This window comes from Pinus tabuliformis, chromosome X (genome assembly GCF_031772625.1).
Source record: "Pinus tabuliformis cultivar Carrire ecotype Pingquan chromosome X, CPIR1, whole genome shotgun sequence".
Taxonomy (NCBI): Eukaryota; Viridiplantae; Streptophyta; class Pinopsida; order Pinales; family Pinaceae; genus Pinus; species Pinus tabuliformis.
This window is the reverse complement of record NC_142308.1, coordinates 606244957-606254018: the sequence shown is the minus strand read 5'-3', so window position 1 is coordinate 606254018 and position 9062 is coordinate 606244957. Positions and strand designations below refer to the sequence as shown.

The 9062-nt window shown below is 37.4% G+C and overlaps 1 pseudogene; it reads right to left on the bottom strand.

Moving 5' to 3' along the window:
* Positions 1–204: 204 nt before the first annotated feature.
* LOC149141500 (uncharacterized) overlaps positions 205–9062 on the bottom strand; it is a 47836-nt pseudogene continuing 38978 nt past the window's right edge.

Here is a 9062-nt window from a genome sequence, read left to right as displayed (position 1 = left end):
GCCAACAAGCCATGATATCCATCTTGCTTATATAGACCTAATCATCCCTCTAGCCCACAGAATGGCTCTTCCATATTACGATATGAATACAACATCATATGAAGAATATGAATAACATCAACAATTCCCCAAGATGGTAGATTTCATCAACATATTTCGTGTCAAGAAATTTTCCTCTGAATCAAGATGGGAAAGAGTTACCCTCTATTCCAACCTACATCATTTTGTCTTGAAGGTATTAGTTTCTTCCCTATTATTAGAACCGTTACTTACCTTGTCTTCCCACTAAGACACCACTATGTTACTATTTAGAGGTGCACTTCCAGGCATTGTATGTTGCAGATAATGGAGAAATCTAATTTAAGAGAGAGTTGGTTCACTGGAGCCTTAGATTAGGAATTAGTTCCTACTTCTTAGGTATCTGTGGTAACTTTCCTATTTGCATGTTTATTATATATCACTGATTTGTAATGTAATTGATGTAAAATGTTTTGATTAATAAAGTTGGTTTCTTAGTTCTTAAAATAGTATCAGAACAGAACTCCAACGCTCGTGAGTTAAAAACAATATGATTTGATAGCTAAGTGAGTGTCTAGCTGGTAGAAGAGAGGCCCCTAGAGGCCCCTAGCTGCTGGTCTGAAAAAACCCTCGTGTGGTGAGGAGGCGGAGCACGGCATTTATTTTTTCTCGTGAGAATATTCATATCAGCGCTTCTCTTGGAGGAAGAAGGGCGCTGATAAGTGCGCGATTAGGAAAGGAAAATGCTCTTGGAGGAAGAAGGGCGTTGATCAGTGCGCGATTAGGAAAGGAAAATGCACTGTTGATCAGCGCGGGTTTGCATCGGACAAGCGCTGCTTCGTTTGACCACATTTATGGAGTTTGACCAACCGCATGGTTGTCGGATTTGCAGGATGGGGCTGCGTTAACCGTGGATCTAGAACGGCTAAGTTGAAGGTCGCGTGGTGGCAGCTTGAATCAGAGGCGGTGTGGTGAATCCGTCTGCTTCATCGGTCTGCGTGTTGTGGAGGCTGAGAGGTGGAGCAGTGGAGGTGGAGACCGTGAGGCTGCAGCGAATCAATCACGTGCTCGTGGCGGATTGGGGTCGATCTACGTGGAGGTGGAGACCATGAGGCTGTATCGAATCAATCGCGTGCTCGTGGTGGATCGCGGTCTATCTGGGTGGAGGTGCAGCAACTAAATGAGCTGTTGGGGGATCTGTGGAGGCAGTTTGTTGGCATATAGTGCTGATGATCTAGTTTTTTTTTTTTTTTTTTAAATCGAAAAGCAGCGTGTGTGGTGTGGTTGTTTCAGTGGGGGAACAACCCGCATATCAGTTCCCGTGCCGGTGGTGGCATTTGGCGTGGAATTGATCGAGGAGGAAAAGAGTTTACCTCTGCTCAGAGATCGCAGTGACGTTGCTCGGGGGCGTTGATGTTTGCTCGGCGGACGTTGCTGAAGTAGAAACTTCGTGGAACGCAGTGCGGCTAGAATGCAGTGGGTCTGTGGTGTGCGGAGACTGCCGGTCGAGCGTTGGCGCAACGGAAGTGTGTGGTTTATAATCTAAGGGTGTTCTGAGCGGATTTTAAATATGAGGCTGTGCGTGGAGATCTGCGTGCCGCTCCATCTCATCGGCTGTTCGATCCTGCATGGAGGCCAAGGGCGCAATATTCATTTCCTTAGTGGAATACTGCAAACAATCTGAATGGGCAGGTATTGTGAAGGGAACGTGAGGGCCACATAATGTTTGAATTCTTGTTTTATTTAAAAGCTGAAACGGACCAAAGTTTTTTATTGAGTACACTGATCTGCTGTGGTGGAAGTTAAAGGCATGGATTCCCCAATTTTTTTTGGTGGCACGTGAGTTTGCTCTTGCTAAAATCATAGGATCTTAGCATACCCGACTTGAAAGTGGTTGGATGTACTCGAGTGTTATAGAGACAACTACGAAGATTGATTTTGGGTCTCCCATAGATTAGGATTGGCAATGACCGATTCACCATGTGGTTTAAAAAAAAAAAATGGGCAGGACTCCATTAGATTAGCACCATTGGCCTTCGATTGTAGGTACCCATAATTGATTTATTGGGTAATAATAAAGTTGCACCAAAATGAGTTTGGTGGCCTTTCAATTTCGGAATAGCCAAAGTCTTTTAAGAATACAAATCTATGTAGGCCTACAAAACATCCATTTTTTTAAGCATCCATTTCAAGGAGTTGTCTTTAAACAAATGACTATTTTTTTTTCTTGTGACCGCCCTTTTGGATTCCATGGTAGATCCATGTGTTTTTTAATTGTTGGAAAAAGAAATTGTTTGAGAGGGATTGTTTCTTTCAGAGGGCAAACATACATTTTTTTTATATTACTGCTTGGATCTGGAGATAGATCCATCTTTTAGTTGCGCGAGGGTCAATTTTTTTTTCCTTGAAGGAGAATTGTCAAGATGAACAACTAAATGGCAAAGACTTATCTGAACAAGAGCAATAGACGGTTCCAACTACTTAGAAATTTAATTTGGAGACACTGTTGGAGGGGAAAAACTCATGGGTGATTGCAACCAGTGATGAGTTGAAGCCGACCCTAGTTACAGGCGGAACAACAACAACAATCCATGACTGGGAAAAGAGGGAGAATAAAGCAAAGGTGTTGCTCAAATTGTCTGTGAAATATTGCATTATTCCTCATATTCGAGAATGTAAATTTGCAACAGACTTCTGGACAACTCTCAAGGTCCTGTACGAGATCAAGAACACAAACCCTCTGTTGTTTCTAAAGAGCAAGATTCTCTCCATAAAGATGGAGGAGAATGAATCAGTAGCAGCATTCATCTCTCGTATCAAGGAGCTTAAGAATAAGCTCGGCGACATTGACGAAATAGTGTTAGACACTTATTCGGTCATGATTACCATGAATGCTATGACTAACTAATATAAGATGTTTATCGCTTCCTTGGATGCGAGAGAGAAACCCCCCAAGTTTGAAGAATTGACAGAGATCCTAATGCAAGAGGAGGAAAGGCGGATGACCCTGAAACAACAGAGTTCAGACCTTACTCTAATGGCGAAGAAAACGCCCTTCAAAAGAAAGGAAAATGCAGCACACAAAAGCAGAGGAGCCCCACAAAGAAAGCCACCTCCATCTCAAGGTATGTCTTCCAATAGAAATGATTCAACAACCAAATGTTTTTATTGTGGTAGAGTTGGTCATATAGCCAAATATTGCCGGAAGAAGAAGTTTGATGAAGGTCAATAGAGACACAAGAATCATGCAGGTCATTTTGCTGATGAAGAACATAATCATAATCTCAGACTATTCGTATTTGATTCTATGTTTTCTGCTGAGGACGATGAAGCAGAAACTTGGTTTGTGGACTCAGGAGCTTCCACCCACATGACAGGAAACATGCATTGGTTTGAAAATTTCAAAGAGACCAACAATGGAGCAAACATCTATCTTGGTGATGATAGAGGGTACCAAATTAAAGGATATGGTAATGTTCCTGTCATTTTTCCTTATGGAAATATTATACATATTCAAAATGTAATGTATGTACCTAGAATAAAAAAGAATATGATCTTTGTTTCTATGATAACGGATCAGAATCTTAAGGTAGAGTTTTTTAAATCTTATTGTGTTATTAAAGATCTGCTGGATCATATGAAGCCAATTGCATCAGGTGTTCATGTGGGAGGTCTGTACAAGATGAATGTGAGAAGTGCGCCACACCAAGCCTTGACCTCATCAGTTATGATTGCAGAAGATTTATGGCATCAAATATTCGGCCATATTAATTTCAATGACCTACAACTACTTCAAAAACGAGGTATGGTCAATGGTCTCCCTGTTTTAAAGAATTTTCATGTTGATTGCGAAGCATGTGCTCTTGGGAAGATGCACAGAGATGAGTTTCTTGTAAATGTAGATAGAAAGAAGAGAGATATACTAGAGCTAGTGCACACTGATTTATGTGGGCCAATGCAGACAAGGTCATTGGGAGGTGCCTATTATTTATTACTTTTTTTTATCACTGTACAAGATACACTTGGGTATATTTTCTTAGAAAAAGGGTTGAACTTTTGAATAATTTAAAGAATTTAGAAGCATGATTGAGAAGCAGACAGGAAAATTCATCAAGATTCTCTGCTCGGACCAAGGGGGAGAATAAAAGAAGGTTGGTTTCATCAAATACTGTAAAGAACATGGGATACTATAGCAGTTCACAGTACCCCACACTCCTCAACAGAATGAGGTTGTAGAGAGGAAAAATAGAACCCTTGTGGAGTGCGCTCGCAACATGCTAAAATGTAAGAATCTATCTAATGGATTTTGAGCTAAAGCGATAAATATTGTAGTGTATTTGAAGAATAGGAGTCCAACAAAAATTCTTGATTTTAAAACTCATTTCGAAGCTTTACTAGGTTTTAAGCCTGTAGTTAATCATTTAATAGTTTTTGGCTCCAAAGATTTTGCTCATGTTCCAAAGGAGGATAGGAAGAAACTGTATTCAAAGGTCATTAAATTCATTTTTGTTGAGTATTGTACATAGTTTAAGGCTTATAAATTGTTTAATCCCTCTACTCATAAAGTCTTTCCAAGTAGAGATGTAGTATTTCATGAGCACATTAATGATGGAAACCATGAGAGTGTCAATGAAGAGTGGCACATGTATTTGATGATAGAAGAAGGGAGTGATGAAACAAGAGACATCCATGAGCAACAACAATAGAAAAAGGAAGTGGATGGTACAAATTCAGTTGCCAAGCCAAGCCCACCAAGGGATGATCAGAATAGGCTTGAAGCCACTCCAACACTAAGGAGATCAGGTAGGAAAACTCAGTTACTAGCAAGATATAGGGAGAATTCTTTTATAACTAGTATGTTAAATGTTGTTGAACCCTATAGTTATAAATAAGCTAGTCAATATAGTATCCATGGAAGAGGAATATGAATCAATACTTAAAAACAAAACTTGGGATCTAGTTGAATTACCTAAAGGAAAACAACCCATATGTTGCAAATGGATATACAAGCTTAAATTTAAAGTAGATGGGATTATAGACAAATATAAAGTTAGGCTAGTTGCAAAGGGGTACTCGTAGAAAGAAGGTATAGGCTATGAGGAAACCTTCGCCCCTATAGCTAAATTAAACACAATAAGAATGTTAATTTCTTTAGCTACCAAACATCATTGGATGATACACCAACTAGATGTGAAATCTGCATTTTTAAATGTGGAATTAAAAGAAGAAGTGTATTTAGTGCAACTTGAGGGGTTTGTTAAACAGGGGGAAGAACATTTAGTCTGTAGATTGAAGAAAGCATTGTATGGACTAAAATAGGCACCCAGGTCATGGTATGATAAAATTGATTCATTTTTCCTACAACATAGTTATAAAAGAAGAAATAATGACCCTAATCTATATACCGTGTTTGACAAAGAGGGGTGGATTGTTTTGATTTATTTATATGTAGATGATCTTATCACAACAGTAAATGAAGATGAACTCATTAAAGAAATCAAAGAGAAGATGTCACAGGTTTTTGAGATGAAATACCTTGGAGAGCTACACTATTGTTTGGGTCTGGAAGTCTGGAGGGATTTTGGCTAGACTTTTCTGTCACAAGGTAAGTATGTCAGGAGTTTACTGAAAAAGTTTAGAATGGATCAGTGCAAAGCTGCAGCAGTGCCTTTACAACAGAATACCAAACTTCATAATGATGATGGTTCTAAGGAGGCAGATGCAACATTGTATAGACAATTGGTTGGGAGTCTAATCTACTTGACTACAACTAGGCCGAATTTGGCTTATGCAGTTAGTGTATTGAGCCAATTCATGTCAAAGCCTCTTGAGAGTCATTGGGTTGCAGCGAAATGCGTGTTAAGGTATAATCAAGGAACCTTAGACCATGGCATTAAATATACTGATTCATGTGATGTTAAATTGACAGGTTTCTCAAACTTCGATTGGGCTGGAAATGTAGATGATAGACGATTCATAATAGGCTATGCATTCAGCATTGGGTCCGGGGTCATTGCATGGAGTAACAAAAAGTAGAACACAATATCGTTGTCTTCGATAGAAGCTAAGTATCAAGCGATGTGTGCAACAAATTGTGAAGTAGTTTTCTTGAGGAGACTTCTCCATGATGTTGGAGAAGAACAAAAGGTTGTAACAATTATCAAATGTGACAACCAGAGCTCTATCAAACTTGAAAATAATCTAGTATTTCATAAAAACAGAAAGCACATTGATACACAGTTTCATTTTGTCAGGGAGAAAGTTGAGTCAAAGGAAATCCATATTGAATATTGTAATACATGTGAAAATGTTGTTGATATTTTCACTAAGCCTCTTGGTAGAATCAAGTTTGAATTGTTTAGGGAAATGTTAGTAATACTTTTGAACCCCTTTCTCCATTAAGGGGGAGTGTTGCAGATAATGGAGAAATGTAATTTAGGAGAGATTCGGTTCACTGGAGCCTTAGATTAGGAATTAGTTCCTACTTCTTAGGTATCTGTTCTAACTTCCCTATTTGCGTGTTTATTATATATTAATGATTTCTCTCCAGGTGAAGCCCTCACCCAAGAGCTACTCAATTTGATTAATAAAGTTGGTTCTTCAATTCTTAACACTATAATCTTGCTCTTATTTTCATTCTCTATTTCAAGCATAGTATTCTATTTTTTCCATGACTTAGATGGATTTTGTATAAGTTTTGTTCTTATTTTCATTCTTTGTTTCAAGCATAATACTCACCTTTTTCCATGAATTAGATGGATTTTGTTAAAAAATTTCCTTTGAGTTGGAAGTTCCTTTCTGCAATGGGGTTTTTCCCTCCATTTTTCCTTTTGAATGTTGCTCTTTCACTTTTTTTTTGTAGTGGTGGCACTAGAATCCTTTTGCACATCACCATTACAGGGAAACTTTCTTTTAGACACTGGTTCAAACTCTTCAGCATTAGTGACATACACCTTAAATCTTTTGGGATCAACAAGCTCAAAGACCAATGCATCCCCATCATCCACCTTGTAGCAAAGTGAAAAACCTCTCTATCCTCCACTAACGCCTGTCATGACAAAAATATATACTGTGTCACATTCCTCACCTTTTTCATCATCCAACACCATTTTTGTATCTTCTGAGGTTAAGTATTTTTTGCAAAAGTCTTTTAAGATGCCCAACAAAAAGCAACTGCAAACATGGGAATGAAATAAGGAATTTATAGAAGAGGGATGCTTAGATCCCAACTCTTCCACAATCTTTCCAACATTCAGCATTGCCTGCATCCTAGCTTCATATGATGGCAACTTCACCATATGCAAAATTTTATTTTTAGTATTTTTTTGGGCATAACTTTTTCGAGGATACACCTCTCCATCCTCCACTAAGACCTATCTTGATAGCAATATATAGAGTTTCACATTCCTCGCCATTTTCATCTCCCAACACCATTTTATTTATAAATAATCGTCAAACAGAGAGCATGTTACTAGTTTCCATTTTAATAATTACTACCAAGAGTCAAGGGTGCTCACTGCCAAGGCATCGCTGCATTAATCATTAATAACTTCTTCAATTCGTATTATTTCTGTTTCTATTGTTCAACCGAGAGGCTCATTCTATAGCCCAATATGATATGTAGCATTGTCTGTCTGAAATTTTGCTCACGTGGACCAAACTAATTTTTTTTTAAATATAAAAATAATAAAAAAAATATAATTATACAAAACATTTAAACAATGTTTGCTCATAAAAAAATTTACACATGAAGAAATTAGATTTCTCTCAGCTCATGTTAGATCCGTATTTAAAATATATCTATACTGATATTATCCTTGTTTAAAATGGATATGTACTGATATTAACCCTCTCCATGACAATGGATATGTATTGATATTAACCCTCTCCATGACCTCTGGAGTACTGGTAAACCAGATGAACCTGTAAAAGAAAGAAATAGTCTATTTACTAAAACATTCTATCCAAGTGATAATAATATGACATCTGTGTACCTATCTACCAATGACATGAAAAATTAAATGGGTTATCAATGATAGGACAAAGGTGGGATTATAGAACAATATTTAACATATAATGAAGCATTAGTTTATCAATAAGAGGTTTTCATTGATTCACTCAACATGTGCCGTAGAAAAAAACATCAGAGGAAAGTATTTCGTTCGAAGCATTACAAGGCTAGGTTACCAAAACGTCATTGACTCCATGATAGCTAAGTTAGTGTGAAATACAAAGTGAAATTATGTGAAAGGTGTGCTTCTGTTGGACAAAGAAATTAATCCAACAAAAGCACACCTTTCAATGATGCTTTTTGTAAACCAAGAGACATCTTGGTTAGATCCAGATGGTGGTTCCAGCCAGATAGAATAGCCAAACTTAGCAATTTGTTCTGTGACTGTCTTGAGATGGGTAAGGAATGGTTTTAGTAACCCTGAAGCCAACTTCTCGGTCTAGCCTCCAGCTGAAATAACAAGTTCATACCTAACAAAAACGACAAACACGTTGAGAGAAAGTATAAAAAGGCTTCCAAAGAAAAATGGTCACACATTTTCTAATATAATTTTTATATTCTGATCAATAAAACATTGCAGCTTAGACATATGATGTGAAGAATGAAAAGACAGATCTTTTTAAGAGCAAAACTATGAGCCTGTGATCTTAAAGCACAAATTATCAGTTTTTATTCAAAAATAATTTCTTATGCTTGTTTATTATCCAATCAGAGAGCAAAAGAAGATCAAAAATACATTTGACAATAAGGAATAGTGTAAGAGACATCTTCCACATATGGAGTTATGGGTTTTATTGGTTCCTTAATTGATCAATAATATACACACCCATATTTTGTATACTTACTTTTACATAGATTTTGAAACACATAATCATGTTCAGAACTAGAGCTACACAACCTTATTCTTTTATTTCAAATTTTGGACAGGACCTAAACAATACCCAATTTGGACTCAGTTTAAATTGAAGCCAATGTTGATGTAATCATTTGTTTCTACATCTCTGTTTCCCAATTTTGTTATACTTGATAGGAG